Raw genomic sequence first — 19,458 nt, 5'->3', positions numbered from 1 at the left:
TGCGGATGTGGTGTCAGTGTTAGTTGTGGTGATCGATGTTGTGTCTAGAAGTTTGTTCACAAGGTTATATAGTTTCTTCGTGTTTTTGTAGTCTGGTCCAATTTTAGTTTTGTAGTAAGACCTTTTGGTCTGTCTTATTGCATATCTGTATTTCCTTTGTAATTGTTTCCATGCGTTGATTGTGCATTTGTTTGTTTTTTTCATACACATTCTAGTTTCCTAGATTGTGTTTTTAGTTTTTTCAGTTCTTCGTTGAACCATGGTATTGAGTTGTGTCTACATGAAGTTCTTGTTTGTAAGGATGCTATTTCATCTAGTACGTGTTTGCATCTTTTGTCCCATTCTGAGAGGTAGTATATGGATTCTGTTTTTGCTGTCCAATCGTTGTATATCTGTTGCCAGAAAATATCCGGGTCTATTTGGCCTCTCGTGGTGTGTGTCGTATGTTCTCTTCTATGGAGAGAACCCTTTTTTTTCCCCATTTTAGGGATAGGTTTAGTTTGTAATGGTCAGACCATGGTGTTTCTGTCCATCTAGTTTGTGTTATGGTTAAGTTCTGATCAGCAGATATTTTGTATGAGATGAGGTCAAGTGTATGACCCTTCGTGTGGGTTGTTTGCATATGTGGTAATGTAAGATCACATAGATGAAGGAAGTCCTTGCATTCTCGTGTGTTGGTAGAGTTTAGGTCTTCAAGGTGAAGGTTGATGTTTCCTAATACTGGTGAATTGGATACACATATATTTGAGACGAAGTCCATAAAGTCCGCCTGGCTATCGTTCCAGTTACATGGTGGTCTGTAGAATAGGATGCAATTTAGGTGATCGAGCAGAGTATTATGTTGGATTCTAATTGAGGCTATTTCCAGGTGGGTTGTTATAGATTCCGCTGTGTTTTCAATCGTGAGATGAGATCGATATATAAGCGCTATACCCCCTCCTCTCTTTTCTTTTCTGGTCCAATGAGTGATTTTATATACTGGAGGACATAGATTTAAGATGATAGGGTCCTTCTGGTCATGGATCCAGGTTTCGGTGATGAAGAGTAGATCTAGTTTCTCTGATGTGATCCAGTCTGTTATTATTGTTTTGTTTATTACAGATCTGGCGTTGATGTAACCTATTTGAATTTTTTGGTATGGGTCTATTACATTCGGTGTTATGTGGACTTTTGTTAGTTGTCGTTTTTTGGTTTGTGTGGTTTTTTTTTTTACCTTTCTTTTCATTTTGTTGATGTTGTACGCTTGTTGGTTCTTTTGCTTTAGTTTTGGTTAGTTTCGGTTTGGTTTGATGTGGTGTGTCTGGTCAGTACGTAATTATTGAATAGTATTGGTATGTTGTTGACTTCTGTGAGTGGAGTGGCCATTGTTTGGCGGATCAGGGATAATGAGTAGATTGCTAGGATCAGTTTGGCGGTGTTCATTATTGTATCAGCTCAATAATTTTTAAAAGAGGCTGTTGTTGTGTTCTGTGTTGAAGATTATTCTCCGTACCCTCATTTTTTGCATGACAGTCTTGTCCTCCTTAAAGTTAAGAGTTTCTCGTTGTAGCTTTATGTCGCGGAGTGTGGTTTAGCAGGATCTGGCATTATCGGGCTAATAAAAGTTAGTGATAGAACGTGCATTTTTTATTTTGGCAGCCGGCTCTACTTACAGTGCTGCGTCTCTCTATTCTTTTCCCTCCTGGTGAATTTTGAAGGAGGTTTAATAGACTGGAGTGGTAGTGAAGCTTCCTAGTCCATTGTGAACAGGGAAGTCATTTGGTTAATCTCTATTTCCAGTACCCCGTGCAGTCGTCATTGGTGTGCACTTCAAACACAACAAGTCAATCTATGAGCTGGCAATTCTTGAGGAGGTTTAATAGATTGGAGTTGTGATGTGCCTATGTAGACCGCTGTGAGCAAGGAAGCCATTTGGTTAGTCTCTATTTCCATTGCCCCGCGTAGCTGTCACTGGTGTTCATTCAGAGCACAGCAAGTGATCCTGTGATCTGCTGTATCCACGTTGTCATTTTTTTTTTTATTAATTTTTTTTTTTTAGTGTTTGTCCATCTGTAGCAAGTCTAGTATTTTGTGTTTGATAGGTAGTAACTGGTATATCATATGAGCTTGCTGTCTGGTTGATCGGCGCTCCCAGATGTGAGGACCAAGGCAGGGGGGCTCTGGCTGGACGCGTCCCTCTCGTCACTCCGATGACCATCCCCCGCACGGACACTCTGGCACATACCTCACGTTTGGTGCCTCTTTTCAACTTCAGCCTGCCATTCAGCATGCGCAGCTGGGCTCCGGGATAGACACATGATGTCCTGTTCCGAAGAGGTCGGCTTCCAGAGATGCTCAGCGGCCCATCTGTAGAAAAGGTCAGTGGGCCGTCTCAGCTGCTCTCCGGCCCTCCAATACAGTAAGCCTGTGCTCACTTGGAAGTTGTCAGAGGTAGGAAGTTGCTAGATGTCCCGTCCGTGGAGAGGGTTGGCGGGGACCTCGGCCGATCCTCCGGCGCTCCGGCACGGCTCGTGTAGCTCTCAGGCACTAGGCCTCTGTGAGGTCCGAGGCCCTGGTTGAGATTCGGCCTGCGACCTGATCTGCGACCCGGCTGCGAGGTCACATGATCAGCCCTGTGAAGCCATCGATCGTCGAGCTGGTTTGGATCCAGACAGCTGTTGGTCTATTGGTCTGTTTGGGGTCACCCGGTCCTTTTTCAGCTGGTTCTCAGCTGATTTTTCGATCGGGGTCCCTGGAGCTGGTTGCTCCATGACCTTCAGGTAACGGCCATGTTAAAGCCGCAAAATCTGCTCATTTTGGCATTCTCATTCTGGCTGAAAAATGTCCAAGTGTCAGGAAGGCTCAGATCCCACCCTTAACATGCCCCCTTGTGATTTGAAAGCACTTCTGACGAACAGAAAAACTACTAAAAATTGGTTTTGAAAATACCAATTACTTCCAAATGAAGATTTATACCACTTTTTGGATGTTTTTCTCTTTTGAAAATGACCTCAGTCTATTTGCCTTTGGTCCAACTTCTGCTGACCGTACATTCTATAATTTGGGTTGATATGGACACCCCCCCCCCCCCACCCATTATCATGTAGTATTGAGTTGGTGCTTCCCTACCTATTTAATGTATCAATCAATCAGCATTGTAGCAGTATTTACAAGAGCGGTAGAGGAATTTCTTTTTGCACAATTCGCAAGACATTGATCAACCTCAGCTGTTCTGAGATACTGCTAAAAGCAGTATTGCGGGGCGATATAATTGTGTACACCAGGAAGAGAAGAAAGCAGATAGCACTGTACACCTGGAGAGACAACTGCATAGGGGCAAGCAGGTATACAAACGGGCCCCCACACTGGCAACTAATCATTTCTATAGCGCTACCGCTGTACACATTATACGCAGGTACTTTCTCTGTCCTTAGAGGGCTTACAATCTAAGCTTTTGTACCTGGGGTAATGGAGGGTTTAGTGACTTGCCCAGGATCAGAAGGAGCTACAGTGGGAAATGAACCCAGGTTACCAGGATCAAAGCCTGTTGCACTAATCATTAGGCTACTCCTCCACTAAAGAATGTCAGGATGCCATTAAAACTTTACGCACCTGGTTGGAGCCTGGTGCAGGTGGTTATTTGGGTGGTTTATATAAACTTATGCAGGTACAGATCTTAGACCCATTATTGGCTTATGAGGAGGTGGTGAAAACTAAGACTTTTCCGGAACATAACATTGCCCTTTTAGACTGGCAGTCCACCTACAAATGTTGATTGGAGAGGCCCAAATCAGCTTTGTGCGCTCTCAGCGGTCTGTACATAATGTCCGTAAAATCTTGATCGCCATGGCCCACTGTCATGCTCAGGCCTTACCTGCGTTGGCAGTAAGTTTAGATGCGGAGAAGGCCTATGAAGAGGTCAGTTGGGCCTATCCATTTGACGTTCTTTCCAGGGCTGGTATTAGTGGTTGATATTATGATGCAGTTTCAGCATTATATAGTAATCCAATGGCACATATTTGGCTAATGGGGAGTGCACTTCTTTGTTTCCTATTCAGCGGGACACCCATCAAGGATGTCCCCTTTAACCTTTATTGTTTATGCTCTGTTTGGAGCCGTTACTCTGTAGTATTAATCAAGATCCCTTGATACAGGGAATTCTGGGCTCTAATCAAGAATTACAGGCGTTGGCTTTTGCCAATGACCTTTTTGTTCTTTTAACTAACCCAGAATCCTCCTTGCAGCATTTGTTATCAGTAATTATGGTCTTTGGATGGTTTTTGGGCTTCACTAATTCTTTCTAAGGCATTACTGCTGCTGCCTGATGTACAAAAGGCTTGGAGAGGGTCCTTTCTTTTATCTTGGGAGGGTCAGATGTGAAGTATCTTGGGACTATCTGCCTATGGAGTTGTGTGCCCTATACCAGCAAATATCCAGCTGTTGTTAGACGACACTTCTTATAATTTGCAGATGCAGACGACCTACCCTTTGTCATTATGGGGCCGTATCCATCATTTTAACATGATTTTAGCGCCCTGATGGCCCCCAATGTTGCCTCTGTACCAGCAGCACAACGAGCGACTGCTTCATAGGTTTCTACAGTGTTATCTGTGGAAAGAAAAGTGACCATGGCTTATACTGGAGGTGTAAAAGTGACCTGGATTGGCCACTGTTGGAAACAGGATGCTGGGCTTGGTGGACCTTTGGGTTGTCCCAGTATGGCAACTCTTATGTTCTAAGATCAACCCTATTTTGGCAACCGGTTGCAATGTTTGGTGATAGCTTTGTAAGCATTCAGGTTTTTCTGCATCTGTGATGCCATATCTATTTGTGCTAAACCCACCTTTCCTCCTGCTCAGTGGGGTGTTCACTATGTGGGTGGCCCAAGGCATTCACTATATTCTGCAAGTGATATCAGAAGAGGGCAAAATGAAATCTTTTCAGGATTTACAGTAGGACTATGCCTTGCCCTCCTCCCATTATTTTGCCTAATTTGGACTGACCTGACTGAGAACGTCCAAGAAACCTTAACAGATGCATTAACATTAGGCTCGCAACAGACAATGCCCCTCACCTTTCATCATTGGCACCTGAAAGACACCACGCCGGATTTGAATTATACATGCTGTGATGAGCCCCTTGTAGCCAAGCACCCTCTCTATCCAAATCTCCTCCTGCACTGGAGGTTATGTTTGGAATCCAGCCACCTCAGACAGCCTAGGCCAAGTTCCCAGTTCACCATAAACTTGACTGTAGTCTGTGTGATGAGTGCCTTGTGTTGATGCTCTCCAAATGAAGGTGCACTTACAATGCTGCCTCCCTCTAGTGCAGATCAGTGGAAGTACTCCTAAAACAACTTCTGCAGAGGCCCCAGTCAACCTGGGACTTCTGCCCTTCAAATGCCTCCACTCACTGTTCACAGAAGCAGCATAAAAGCTTTGTTTCTAAGAAAGATCCGCAAAACAGCTTGTAACTATAGCTGCTGATACCTTGAGAGTTATGTATAGGGATCCTCCTTCCACTCAGGGTGACTGTTCCTCAGTTATCAGCCATCCTGTTCCTGACCCCCTCCTTTTGATGCTTCCCTTAGAAACAGGTTGCAGTCTTGGTATGCTTGTGGGAAACCCTCATGGTGCCTTTTGTGGAGGACACAACCTTGTAGTAGCAGGCTTCACCAAAATAAGCAAATTAGCCACTTTTTTGGCAAATTATACTTCTTTTAATATTCCATAATCATGCAAGCATGGAATTCTTTCAGCAAACAGTTCATCAAACAGCCTTCAACTGAGCCCACTTTATGGAGGACCTGGGTCTCAGTTTAGAACAGACACCACCCCTTGGACAGGACTTTTATTTTCATTCTAACTTTACAGTCCTTCTTCCACCCCCCTGGCTGTTAGTTCAAATACTACTGAGGATACAGTGTTGCCTCCACACCATGATCCATTCTATATTCACACAGGCAGAGTCCTTATAATATTAAGGTAGGTACCTCATTTGTCCTTTAGAGATCCTTTTCCTTCAGGGACCGGAGCCCAGGGTTGCCAGCCTGACTTGACCTTCCCTCTCTCTCAGGCATCCTTCCTTCTCCTTCTTTATGGACCTTCTCTTTGGGGTCAAATCCCCAGGGTTTTCAGCCCACATTAGTCAGTCCTTCCTTCCTTCCTGCTATTAGCTGACCACACCCGTTCTAGGTCGCTGCTCCTGGTTACAGAAGGGTCCAGTACCTTCTCCAGGGCACTTCTTTCTTAAAGGGAATCCACTGCTATGGGTCCTCCCCAGCCCCTTTGTTCCTGGTCTTTCCTGGAGCTCTCCCTAGTGACCAGATCATGGCATGAACCTGGCATCCCTATTGGAGCTCCCTCTAGTGACCAGTTCCTGGTATTTACAGGCTTTTCATTGTGAGTGCCGTCTGGTGTGCTCAGGGTAGGGCATGTACAATGTTTATCATAATGCTTAGCAGCACAGTGTTCCCAAGATTTATGTACTCTTTCTTCCCAGCTCATTCAGGATTCTCTGACACAGCTGCATCAGCATGTAGAGAATGTTCAACACAAAGAAACTTAGTATAAATTTTTGCTCTGCTTATATATTTCTTCTCAAAGAGCGTGTCGGGCAGGGCTTCAGACAAATGGGATTATTGAGCATTATTGGAGGTGCTATCTTGGGACATATGTTTTGACTCTGTCTTAGGGTCCAGTTATTTTAGAAACATCTGCAGGTGACTCTGGCATGGATGTGGTTCTGTACTGTGCAGTTAGATCCCCCGATGTTACTTGGCTACTATGTCTTAGATGCCCCTGAACCTAGAGGCTTCAAATGTTTTCTTCAGCTGATGATTTTGTATGGTCTTAAAACCATTTTACATGGCTGGTTGCAAGGGGACTACCCTTCCTCTTAAGCTGGCATGCTTACTTAAGGGAACAACTAAGCATGGAGTGAATGAGGATGGTTGATTTTTTTTATTGCTCTCAGGGCCAGGCTTTTCAAACTACATTGGAGCCATTCTGGTTGACATTTCCCTACCAGGCTCAGAGTTGCCTTCTGAACTTTTAAATGTCTTTGTTTCTCTCGACAAGCTTTGGACTACTCTTCCCTTAGATTCCCAGTACTTTTATTGATACGTAGGGTGGGGAGAGAGGTGATGTAATATTTTTTGTATTATGAAGTTTTGCTTGTTGTATCAGTGTGTGCCTGGTCCCAGTACAGATCCCTGTGGCACTCCACTATTCACCTTTCCCCATTGAGAAGAATGGCCATTTAACTCTACACTCTATTTTCTGTCCAATAATCAATTCCTAATCCACAGAAAGCCATTGCCTCCTAACCCAAGACTTTTTTTTATTTTCTCAAGTCTCTCATGAGGAACTTTGTCAAAACTTTCTAAAAATCTAGATACACTACATCAACTGACTCACCTTTATTCACATGTTTATTCACACCTTCAAAGAAATGAAGCAAATTGGTGAGGCAAGACTTCCTTTGGCTGAACCATGCTGACTCGGTCCCATTAAACCATGTTTGTCTATGTGTTCTGTAATTTTACTCTTTATAATAGTTTTCACTATTTTGCTTGGCACTGAAGTCAGGCTTACTGGTCTGTAATTTCCCAGATCACCCCTGAGCCCTTTTAAAAAAACAGCGTTACATTGGCCACCCTCCAATCTTCAGGTAATACGGACGATTTTAACAACAGGTTACAAATCACTAACAGCAGGTCAGCAATTTCATGTTTGAGTTCTTTCAGTACCCTGAGATGTATGTCATCCAGTCCAGGTGATTTATCACTCTTTAAGTTGTCAATTTGGCTCAGTACGTCTTCCAGGCGCAATGAGATTTCTTTCAGTTTCTCAACATGTTCACCCTTGAAGACCATTTCTGATACAGGTAGATCTCCTACATCTTCTTCCGTAAAGACCAAACAAAGAATTAATTCAATCACTTTGGACTGGATCTCAGGAACTACTGATGGATTTTATGACTCGCATGAAATAGTCATGCCACCATCAAGTTTGAGATGCAATGGCATGAGTCTTCTACTACCTTTCTGTATATGCAAATTAAATACCTAATCTCTGCAACACAACCAAACTAAAGCATGTAATGGACATAACACAACTGTTCCATTCTCCGACTCCCTAATGTGGTTGTACCGCATGAACTTGATCTTACCACAACATCAGCCTGTATTTGTTCACACTGGAGCCTGCAAAGGCCTCTCCGGTACTATGTAAGCCTACAAATAGGTGGGAAAATGTGGGATACAAATGTAACAAATAAAAATAAATATGATCAGCAAGTTCAATACTTCTTTGCATACCGAACCTACAGAACAGAATACGCTGTTACACTATTCAAGAATGCACCCGGTTTATTCTAGAAATAATATTCCTACATCTCAGTTTTTAAGATATAGGTGTATTTGTACCTCCATGGAAGATTATAAGGAGAACGCGTCTACATTATCACAAAAATTTATGACCAGAGGTTATCCTTCTTGTATAGTGAAACGTGTTGCTAAAAGAGAACTATATAATCAAAGGGAACATTTGTTGGAATATGTGAAAAGGACTGACATGAGGAATGAGTTATCTTGTGTGTTGATGTATAACGGCCACACTCCTAAGATAGTTAAATCTATTAAGAGACATTTAAGTGTATTGTCGATACACCCTTGTCTACAAGAACTGGAGCTTATTTCTTCCTATAAAAGGAATAGAAATATTAATAATCAAATATGTACAGTACATCTGAAGTATGGAACAAAGAAGGGAAGAGAAGGGAGGTTACTGGTGGTCATAGAAAATGTGGATCTTGCTCAGTGTGTGTGTGCTATGGGGCTCATTTTCAAAGCACTTAGACTTACAAAGTTCCATAGATTATTATGTAACTCTGTATGTGCTTTGAAAATACGCCTCCACGTCATTTATGTATTACAGTGTCCATGTGGATTATATCATGTGGGTCAGACTTCAAGGCAATTAAAAACTAAACTAATTGAACATAGACACTGCATCTGCAGTGAAAGGTTAATGGAACATTTGATATCTCACAGTGTTGAATATAAACATGATTTTAAATCTTTCAGATGCATTGTTGTGGCACAACTGATGCCATTTCAGTGTCGAGGTAATATCAGACGGTGGCTCTGGCAGCATGAACAGAAGTGAGTATTTTTATTGAATGCAGTGACCCCTGCTGCCCTGAATGCATCTGTGGAATGGAAGGCTTTTCTGTAATTGATCACAGTGATGTCTGTGTGTGATTGGCTGGTAAATTGTGAAGTAAGAAGGAGGAAGTGTTACAAACCAGTGTTTGGGGCAGCGGTGGCTGCCATCTTTGTGAGCCTGTGAAGTTGGTGATATGATTCCAGTCCTTTACTAAGGCAGTTATTTTGAATCACGAAACAGGATTCCTGTCGGAACTATTTATTGAAGGAGAAGTGATGCATGGGGTGGAGCCATGTAGAGTGGGCATAGAAAATGCAGAGTGGGTGGGGCTGGGTGTGGACTAAAATTTCCCTCTCAAAAATTGGGATCCCTTGGTAGCTCTGTTGTTCCAGTCCTGCCTGTCTTCAGCTTCAGTTCCAGCCCTGCTCGTTCCAGTCCTGTCTTGTCTTCAGCTTCCATCCTTGTTTGGGTGGCTTGCCTGCTGCTGTCGTTCACTGGCAGTGGCCCAAGGGCTCACTATCCCAGAAACCCTGCCACTGAGCCTTTGGTACAAGGGATCAGGCGTAATCAGTCAATATCTCCAGTGGTTGCAGGACAGATCTTGTTATATGCTGACAATAAACTGCTCTTTGTTTGAAACCCAGCAACATCCTTAGCGCCACTCCTGGAAGAGTTAGAGATTTATTCAAAATACTCTGGCTATAAGCTTAAAAATATAAAACAGAAGCTGTATTATTTAACCCAACCAAGCAAGACTGTCTACAGAATCTCCCATTCCAACTGAATACTAAAGGCTTCAGGTATTTGGGGTGAAAATTTCAAGTAGAGTGCAGAACTTGTTTACACTTAATTACCTCCACTGGAGCAAAATGTTTGGGCATGATAGAATGAGTGGAATGGGCTTTGGCTAACCTGGACGGGGAGAATTGAAATTTCTACCTTGTTATCTTGTTAAATACTGGGAAAAGATGTTGTGGGATTTTGTCTGGAACGGGCAGAGAAGAAGTGTTGAGAGCCTTAAAGGACCACCATGATCAGGGGATGGATAAACTGTGGGTGTCACTTGAACTGGCCTATATTGCCTCCTGCTCCTTTTTATGTATATGGCAAAAGATAAAAAAGGAGGGTAAGATATACTCATGTATTTCTAGATGGTCTATGTGCTTACTGTAAGGGGGTATAACAACTTGGTATGGGAGCTCTCTTTCACCCCTATAGTTTATTGAGAGATTATTCACTGCTCAACACAGGGTACTTAAACCCAATGAGACAGTGACTAGAGCGGCTAGGTTTTTGCTATTGTAAGGATTTAGCTCAAGGGATTTTTCCGATGCTTTTACACCTCCAGGACCTAATGTATATTAAAGTTCCCTCTTTTTCAATACTTGCAATTACGAGATCTATTTCAGAGGGCTGCAGAGGGTTCTCACTTTCACAGGCAGCCAACTGATTTAGAAATTGTGTTAATTTAAATCTAGCAGGCCTACGAAGATTTTGTCCAAGACTTATAGAGTTTTGGGAAACCTTACTGCCATGGCTGACCCCCCGCAGGAACAGACTGGGAATGATGGTTGGGGGTGCACTCTGGAACCAGCAGTGGGCAAACATTTATGATTATGTTAGGTGCTGTTCTACAGTCACTAACTACCAACAGGTTCAACTAATGTTAATTTTAAGAATGTACTGGTACCCATCAAAACCTAAAGATACCAAAGGCGTATCCCCATATTCTAGAATTTGTTGGAGGGGATGTGGAGCAGAAGGTACTTTCAAACATATGTGGTGGGAGTGTCCAATCAGTCAAGCCTTTTTGGTGGGTGTCTGGTCTAAGCTCAAACTGTGTGATGCTGGTTCATGGGTGTTCGGGACTGAGGTATGCCTGCTGGGAAATGTCCCCAACTACAACCTAAAGTCTACAGAGGAGCACTTATACTTAGATTTGCTACTTGCAGCTAAAATGAATTTTGCTAGGACTTGAAAGGACCCTTCTGGACCCACTATGAGTAAATGGTATGCTGTTTGTGTGGAAATGAGGAAATATGAGAAATTTTACATCTGCCTTGAAATGGCGTGGTCGGCAATGGGAAAGTAGTTGGGGGAACTCGGAGGGATTTCATCTCCGTTTTCCTAGATATGCTGTGTCCCAAGACTAAATCTCATCTGACAGTATTCTCTGCAGCTCTATAATAAAGGGGGTTAGGGAAGGAAAGGGAGGGGGTATTACTATGGTAGTATGACAATTTGTAATAGTAAAAAGAATACTTGTGTTTTCTGATAACTGATGCTGTATGTTATGTATTCTACACTATTTTGTTTTAACTATGCCATACCACATTGTTTAATAAACATTGAATAATTAAAAAAAAACAATACTGATGGAAATAACTTCCTTGTTGTCAGGTCTCTTGGGGAAATGTGAGCCCTTGGGCCGCTGTCACGGAGGTGGCTGCAGCAGGCAAAACCACCCAGCAGGAGACAGGCAACCCTAAGACGGACTGAAGTAGACAGGACTGGAGTGGCTGGGCTGGAGCTGAAGAGGAAAGCAACAAGGAATCCAGGAACAATGTCCTACAGCAGGGTTCAGGCTAGAGAAGCAGGATACAGGATACTCAATACAGGCTTCTCCCACAGGATACGGGAAACTGGCACAGCTTGACTGGATCCGGGTTCACCCAAACACTAGGCAGGCAGGATGACCGTGAAAGCTTAGCTTGGCAGGGAAAAGGACACAGGAGCTACATACAAGCTAAGCTCAAGGGAATGAGAATGACAGCTACGCTTGCCAGAGGAAGGGTTAGACTGGAGCTACAGTAGCTAACAGATAGAAAGGAGAGAAATGGCTGCAGCAACAGCCACTAACCAACCTCAGACAGGGAGCAGTGCCACTGCATAGGGATAACAGAAAGGCAAGAAGCCCACAGAGAATAATAAACACAGAAAGGCTGAAAGCCTACAGGTCAGAGAGATACACCCAGAAAGGCTAGAAGCCCACAGAAAGGCTGGAAACCCCCAGGCCGCAGTAATACACCCAGAAGGCCTGGAAGCCCACAGATAAAGGGATATACGCAGATAGACTGGAGGCCCTCAGAGCAAATGGGCACAGAAGGGCTGGAAGCCCACAGAGCAATAGACACAGAAGGGCTGGAAACCCACAGAGCAATAAACACAGAAGGGCTGAAAGCCCACAGACCAATACTACCGTGAGCCAGAAGGCAAGGCCCACAGGTGATAGTAACTAGCAAAGCAGAAGGGCTGGAAGCCCACAAGAAAAGACAAGGAAAGCTAACTGTGCAAACAGCACACTAACCTTGGGACCTAAGGCACTGTGCAGGCATTGGCAATGCAAAGGCAATGAAGACTAGAACACCAGTTCCTTAAGAAGGCCCTGACAGATGAGGTCACCCCTTCAGGCCACAGGCAAGGAGCATACAGAAGCCCAGAGAGACCTAACCCACACAGGTAATTAGTGTCAGGCTGGAAGCAGCCAGCCCACCCAGCCTGAGACAGAGCTGCCTCAGGAACAGCCCACTGAAGTACAGAGAGGCCCAATACACACAAGTGTAGAGTAGTGAAGCAATTAGAGCAGCCAGCCCACAGAGACAGAGATAGAGCTAACTCAGGAACAGTATCCTGAAGCACAGAGAGGTTAAACCCATACAGGTGCAGTATACTGAGGCAATCAGCACCATGCTGGAAGTGGCCAGCACCCAGAGACAGAAACAGAGCCAACTCAGAAGTAGAGAGAAACCAGCACAGACACTGATTCCCAGAAATAAGGTAAGTCTGAGGGTGGTCACGACCACAGACGTGACACTTGTGCACAGAAAAATATTTCCTCCCTTCCTGAGATCGGCGTGAAACATCTGGGAAGATCTGAACCCTCCCTTCCATAAGGGTTAACATTAGTCTATTGAAAATATAAACACAATAATGCTTCCTTATTATGAAGAAATACAATGGACACAATCAGGACTGTTTGCCTAATTATTTCTTCTTCAGACCTGTCCAAAATTAGATAAATCCAAACTTTCTGTGGATATCTTTTAAGTTTATAGTATCACCCAGTCTCTGAGATGTTAGAGGCATGCAGTACAACTTTTGCAGCAGAGGTAACCCATCATCTAGATACTTCAAAACCTCTATCAAAACATATGAAAGAGGTCTCTAGATAATCTGGGGAAGGTGAGGATCCAAGATGGCCGCTATGCACTTGTGACTAGCTGCACGCTCAGATTCCTCTTACTAACCATGCCTAAACGGAGAGGGAAGTGTACTGCCCAAACTACCCCATTACCTCCTTCTACTCCTGGACCGATGGATCGGTTCGTGAGCCTGCAGTACAGGTCGGGAGCGGACCCTTGACGGGCGCTGCTATTTTGGAGGAGTCGACGGCGTCCCTCGGGTTGGATACAACTCTGAGCCCCAACCATAGAGCTCCGCCCCCGCAACCGCCGATCACAAGCTCGCCGCTTCAGGGAGAGCAGGGGCCGGTGCAGGGATGTGCTACGACCCCAATTGCTCTGGTGCATCGATTCCACCTTGATGAGAAGGGACGAGCTGGACCGACTGAAGTAACGGGGGAAAGAGACGACGGAGGAGAGCAAGAGGAGGAACAGGAGGACATAATCCCAGCAGAGTTAACCAACAAGCCAACAGAGGTAACTCTAGATTCCCTTTGGGAATTAATGTCCCAATTGGGGAAATTATTTATTGCCCAAACAACTAAAGGGGCTCAGAAATTAAAATCTTTAGGGCAAAAAGTGGAACAAACTGAAAAATTTCAGCAAGCTTTGGTAACTCGTATGGATAAAGTAGAACAAGAATCAAAAAAGATAGAAAATCTTCAAATGACTATGGTAAAAGATATTACTAATTTAAGACTAAAAGTTGAAACGTATGAGAACCATATGAGAAACCTCAACTTGCGATTAGTAAATTTCCCAAGAGTTCAAATGATCCAACCGCATGAAATGTTGAAAAGATATTTGCGGGAAAACTTGGGAATTCCGCAGGAGAATATTCCACCTTTTACTAAAGTTTACTACCTACCCAACAAACAAGTTATTCAGCAAAATCAACAGGGACAGAGACTTGAAAATTTGTCACAATTTCTAGAGACATCAGATACTGAATTAGCCACAGCGGCCACTTTGGTGGCAACTATGGCTTTACCACATGATAAACAGTGGTTGTTCTCAATGTTTTTTAAGCATAGAGAAACTCTGTTTTTGGGTTTAAAAATTTCCTTGTTTCCTGATCTCTCTAGAGAAACCCAACGTAAATGAAAACAGTTCCTTATTATGAGACCAGCAATTCAACAGTTGGAAGGTGTTTTCTTTCTGAGATATCCATGCAAATGTATTGTTTGGATTGACTCTGTTAAGTATGTCTTTCTAGATCCTTCTCAGCTCTCGGCCTTTATCGCGTCTAAAAGAACTTCTAGTAGCTTTAAAGAAAGTTAGCATTCTCTTCATAAGTGCATGATTTCTTATTTTGTATTTTCCTGAATCTCCTCATAAATTAGAATCTTGGATCCTCTTTATTGTTAGGACTTGAGAATTATATCAGAAATATTCCAGTTGGAAATAATGATCATACCTATTTTTGTATTGTTGATTCTTTTTTTTTTGTTCCTATGATATAATACTATCCTTCAAGTTGTATCTTGAATAAATGTTTGTAAAATTCATAAATAAATAAAAAAAAAAAGAAAAAAAAAGAAAGAGGTCTCTAGGCAAAGAGGTTTTACAGCAAGTTATCAAAATTCTCAAGTTCTTAGAGTTGTCCAGGTTTTCTGTCTTCCAGTTTAAAACCAAATCTGAGATATTTGAGCATAAATATCCTTAAACTGCTCATGTGAGTAAAGGCTAAAGAAGTTAGGGCTCTTCAGCTTGGAAAAGATAGCTGAGGGGGGATGTGATTGAGGTTTACAAAATCCTGAATGGTGTAGAACGGGTAAAAGTGAATCGATTTTTTTTCACTGTTTCAAAAAGTACAAAGACCAGGTGACACTCAATGAAATTACATGGAACTACTTTTAAAAGAAATAAGAGGAAATATTTTTTCACTCAAAGAATAGTTATGCTTTGGAACTCGATGCTGGAGGATGTGGTAATAGTGGCTTGCATATCTAGGTTTTAAAAAAGGTTTGGACAAGTTCCTGGAGGAAAAGTCCATAGTCTGTTATTGAGATAGACATGGGAGAAGCCACTGCTTGCCCTGGCATTGGTAGAATGGAATGTTGTTACTATTTGAGTTTCTGTCAGGTACTTGTGACATGGATTGGTCATTGTTGGAAGAAGGATACTGGGCTAGATGGACCACTGGTCTGACCCAGTATGGGAAAACAAACTTCACCATCTTAGACGCCTGAGTCCCCATCTGTGCGTTGATCCTTTAATAGAAGAAGCATTACCCAAAGAAACTGATATAAAAGCTGTACAGGTCTTATGTAGAACTTCCAATGCTGACTAAATTGAGTTCAAATTTATCTCTTCTGGCTAGAGCAAGAGTTGCAAAATAGCAAGACCTGAAAATGGGTTAACAACTCTCACATCTCTATTTTCAAGGAAGCCCACACTAGTTACAAAATTCCTTGCTGCCAGCTCCAATCTAGACTCCTCCATCGGCCACCCTTCTGATCTCAGCGTCTGTTCACCTCTAGACACTGAAATCTGCACACTCATGGCCACTGATGTCAGCTGCCTCTCCGATGCAGTACTGGTGGGAGATCCTTCTACTCTGCTAATATGTGTGGTCTCAGCCATGCCTTCATGTCTTGCAGGAGTCTCGAGGCCTCTCAGGCTAAGCAACGCATTGCCCGCCGACCCAGGGCTCTTCCCCGCACCAAGCACAGCAGTCACCCAAACTACATAAGGGTTACACAAAGGCTGTTATGCTCATTTGCTGCTATAAAGAATCAACAGCTTCAGGGGAAAGAACTCCTCAACTTGCCCTTGCACTTCGTATGCTCACTAAGACCAACAAGTAAAAAGAAGAAGGAAAAAAAAAAAAGAAAACACCAAGACACAGAGCTCCAGCCGACACATCCTAAGTAGACACCATTTTGGTTCCGAACCCACAACTTTTAAGACAGAACGGTGATGGTTCTGCACATAGGTCTGAGCAGAAAAATTATGCCCATGAAAGCTGTTCTGCACATAAATATTGGCATTGCAGAAATATTATGTGCAAGTAATTTTTGCAAGGCTGATATTTATCCACAGATAACATTCCAGCACATATGCAGACATATCCCAACACTTTGGTTCTGCTTGGATATGCGCACAGTATTAGCTGCCCTTGGCACAGAATCTTGTGCGTATGCATCTGGTAAGCTTATCCTGATTAGCACACAAATTTGGGACTCTTCAAATTTGAACATGATTAGCTTGCTGCTCTAGCGGGCAAAACTTTCTCTTTATGTTTGTATTAGAAGTCGTACACTCAGTCATCAGCACACAGCTCTAACACACGGTTTTCTACATTGGCCCCTTAGTTCTTCCTTCTCTGTTTCCACCTCATTCCCCTTTCCCATCTCCTTCAGCCTCATCTCCTTATCTCTAAATCTCCTTCACCAGTTCATTCTCAAACATGATCCCTACATGCTCATTAATGTTAACTTCAACTACTTATTTCTATAGGACTATTGGACTATCCCTTCACCTCCTCATCCCCAACGTTTTGCCCTTCCATCACAATGCAAAAGTGGGGGTGAAGCAGTGACAGAAGTGTGTGTGTTTGTGCAAGTGTGCGCGCACATGTGTGGCTATACAGATAAACTAGTTTTGTAATGGGGTAATAACTGGAAACTATTATTTCACAAAACAACTTGTGCAGCGCTGATTAAAATCTCAGTACTCAGCTGGAAATGGAGCAGGATTTCAAACTTGCAAAATGCTGCTTGCCTTGCATCTTCACAATGTTTTACACACCTGTGGGATAGTCCCTGCATTTTGCCTTCTTCAAGTCACCAGATGAGGCCAAGAAACCAATTAAGAGCCCAGGAGAAAAACAAATGCAGAAGTTTATTATTACACACACGCACAAAAAAAGTTGGAAACATCAGAGAAGCATAGGAAAAATATTTGGCCCCTATACATTGTTCATAGCTTTATATTAACTGAGTTAACACTGCTGTCTTTTGAAATAAAGCAGTGTTTTCAAAACAATGCTACAGCCACTTTTATTTTCAGGATATACAGACTTGCCAGCTTACCCAGGTCCAGTAGTAATATTTGAGGGCAATCCTGGGTTTGACCCTACACCCAAGATATTGTGGGATTTGTAGTCCCCAATACTACCTAACAAAATCAGTGCCGTCAATCCATAATTCTTCAGGATAAGATTGTTAGAAATTCAGGCTGGTCTAAAATGTCCCTACTGGAATTGGGTAAGATGGTATTTCTGAATATGCCCAATAAACACACATGAAAAAAACTTGAATATAGCAAGTCTCCAATGTATGTAAACCTATCTCATCCACATTCACTGAGAATATCCTGAATATCCAAGCAGCGTTGGGGTCACCAGGAGAGGTCTGCAAGGCCCTGAAAGAAGAGGTCAGTCTAGTCCATTTCTATCCTCTCGGGTAATTCTGCCACCTTGTAGCCAGACATGGCTAGAATAGTGGCTGCAAATCTGTTTTGCACAAATAAACGTTTCCAGTTTTATAACAGCAAGTTAATGTAATCCCTCCCTCTCTTTACTAAGTTAATACCCATAGTAGGGATGACGTCCATTCTGCAACTGTTACTTAGAAAAAAATAAAATGGCCTCCCATAGAAACCCAATAAATATAAAGGGTTGGTGACATATTCTCAGACACCTTGAGGGAATGCTATGATCTCTGTTAACACAGACTAAGTGTGTGTGTGTGGGGGGGGGGGGGTGAATTATCAACATAGGCAACTATTATTATTATTAGCATTTGTATAGCGCTACCAGATGCACGCAGCGCTGAACACCTGACACAAAGAGACAGTCCCGGCTCAAAAGAGCTTACAATCTAAATAAGATGTTATTTTACCCTAAGTGGGGGGGGGGGGGGGGGGACAGTTATCAACATGGGCTACCATTAAGATGTGTTATTTCACCACTAATGGTGGTGGTGTGGGGAAGAGTTATCAATGTGAGCTACCATTAAGACATGTTATTTTACTGCTAACTATGCTAAAATTGTGCTAGTTAGTGGTAAAATAAACTACCTTAATGTAGCCCACATTAATAATTTCCCCCTTAAGATTGGTAGACTGAGAGAAGTGTCACACTATCCTTCCAGGTCATGGCTGCTGCTCTTATCAAAGACAACTGTATATCATAGGCGCCGACTCTGTGGGTGCTCGAGCACCCCCAATATTTCACCTGCCGGAAGTCGGAACCGGAAGTTCCCTTCGCCAGCCTGACCTGCCCGGTGCCCGCCCTCTTCTCCCTCAACAGTCCTCCGCCGGTTCGCCCTTGCTTTCCTGCGTGCCGCCCAGAATTTTAAAAGTCATCTTACCTCGGGGTCCCGGCGGCAGCACTGAAAGGCGAGCAGGCTCGTCGCTTCAGCCTTCCCTTCTCTCTCTCTCTCTCAGCTCTGGTCCTGCGGGCTGAGAGAGGAGGGAAGGCTGAAGTGCCGAACCTGCTCGCTTTTCACTGCTGCCGCCGGGACCCCGAGGTAAGATGACTTTTAAAATTCTGGGCGGCACGCAGGAAGGCGAGGGCAAACCGGCGGAGGACTGTTGTGAGAGAAGAGGTCAGGCTGGGGTTGGGGCTGGCACTGGGAGGGAGGGGGGTCTTGGCACTCGGAGGGAGGGAGGGGGGCCTGGAACTCGGAGGAGAGGGAGGGGGGACCTGGAACTCAGAGGAGAGGAAGGGAGGAAGGGGGCCTGGAACTCGGAGGAGAGAGGGGGAGGAGGAGAGGGGAATGCACCACCTGTAAAAAAAAAAAAAATTTTCAGCACCCCAATCATTTTGAAAAGTTGGCTCCTATGTTGTATATTGCATGGTGAAGTGGAAAACTCAGAAAATATGCCCTAAATCTCTAAAGTGTTTGTCCCTTGCACACATTTTAAAAATGTTTCCTATGTATTGAAATTCTCTACCATAGCAATGCCAGCTATTTTCTGCCTTCTTATAGGCAGAGAGCAGAAGACAGTGGCACTCCGGACAGCCAAATTCCCTCTGACAATCTGAACAGAGCTGCCCCTCTGGAAGAAACTTAAGAGATGGAAAATTTGTCTGAAGCTAGTCTTAGTTAATTCTGTATTATAACCTGACAGAGGCTGCACATTGAACTATACAGATCTCTGCACAAAACAGATATCTG

This window comes from Microcaecilia unicolor, chromosome 2 (assembly GCF_901765095.1).
Source record: "Microcaecilia unicolor chromosome 2, aMicUni1.1, whole genome shotgun sequence".
In the NCBI taxonomy this organism is placed as follows: Eukaryota; Metazoa; Chordata; class Amphibia; order Gymnophiona; family Siphonopidae; genus Microcaecilia; species Microcaecilia unicolor.
This window is presented reverse-complemented; position numbering follows the sequence as displayed.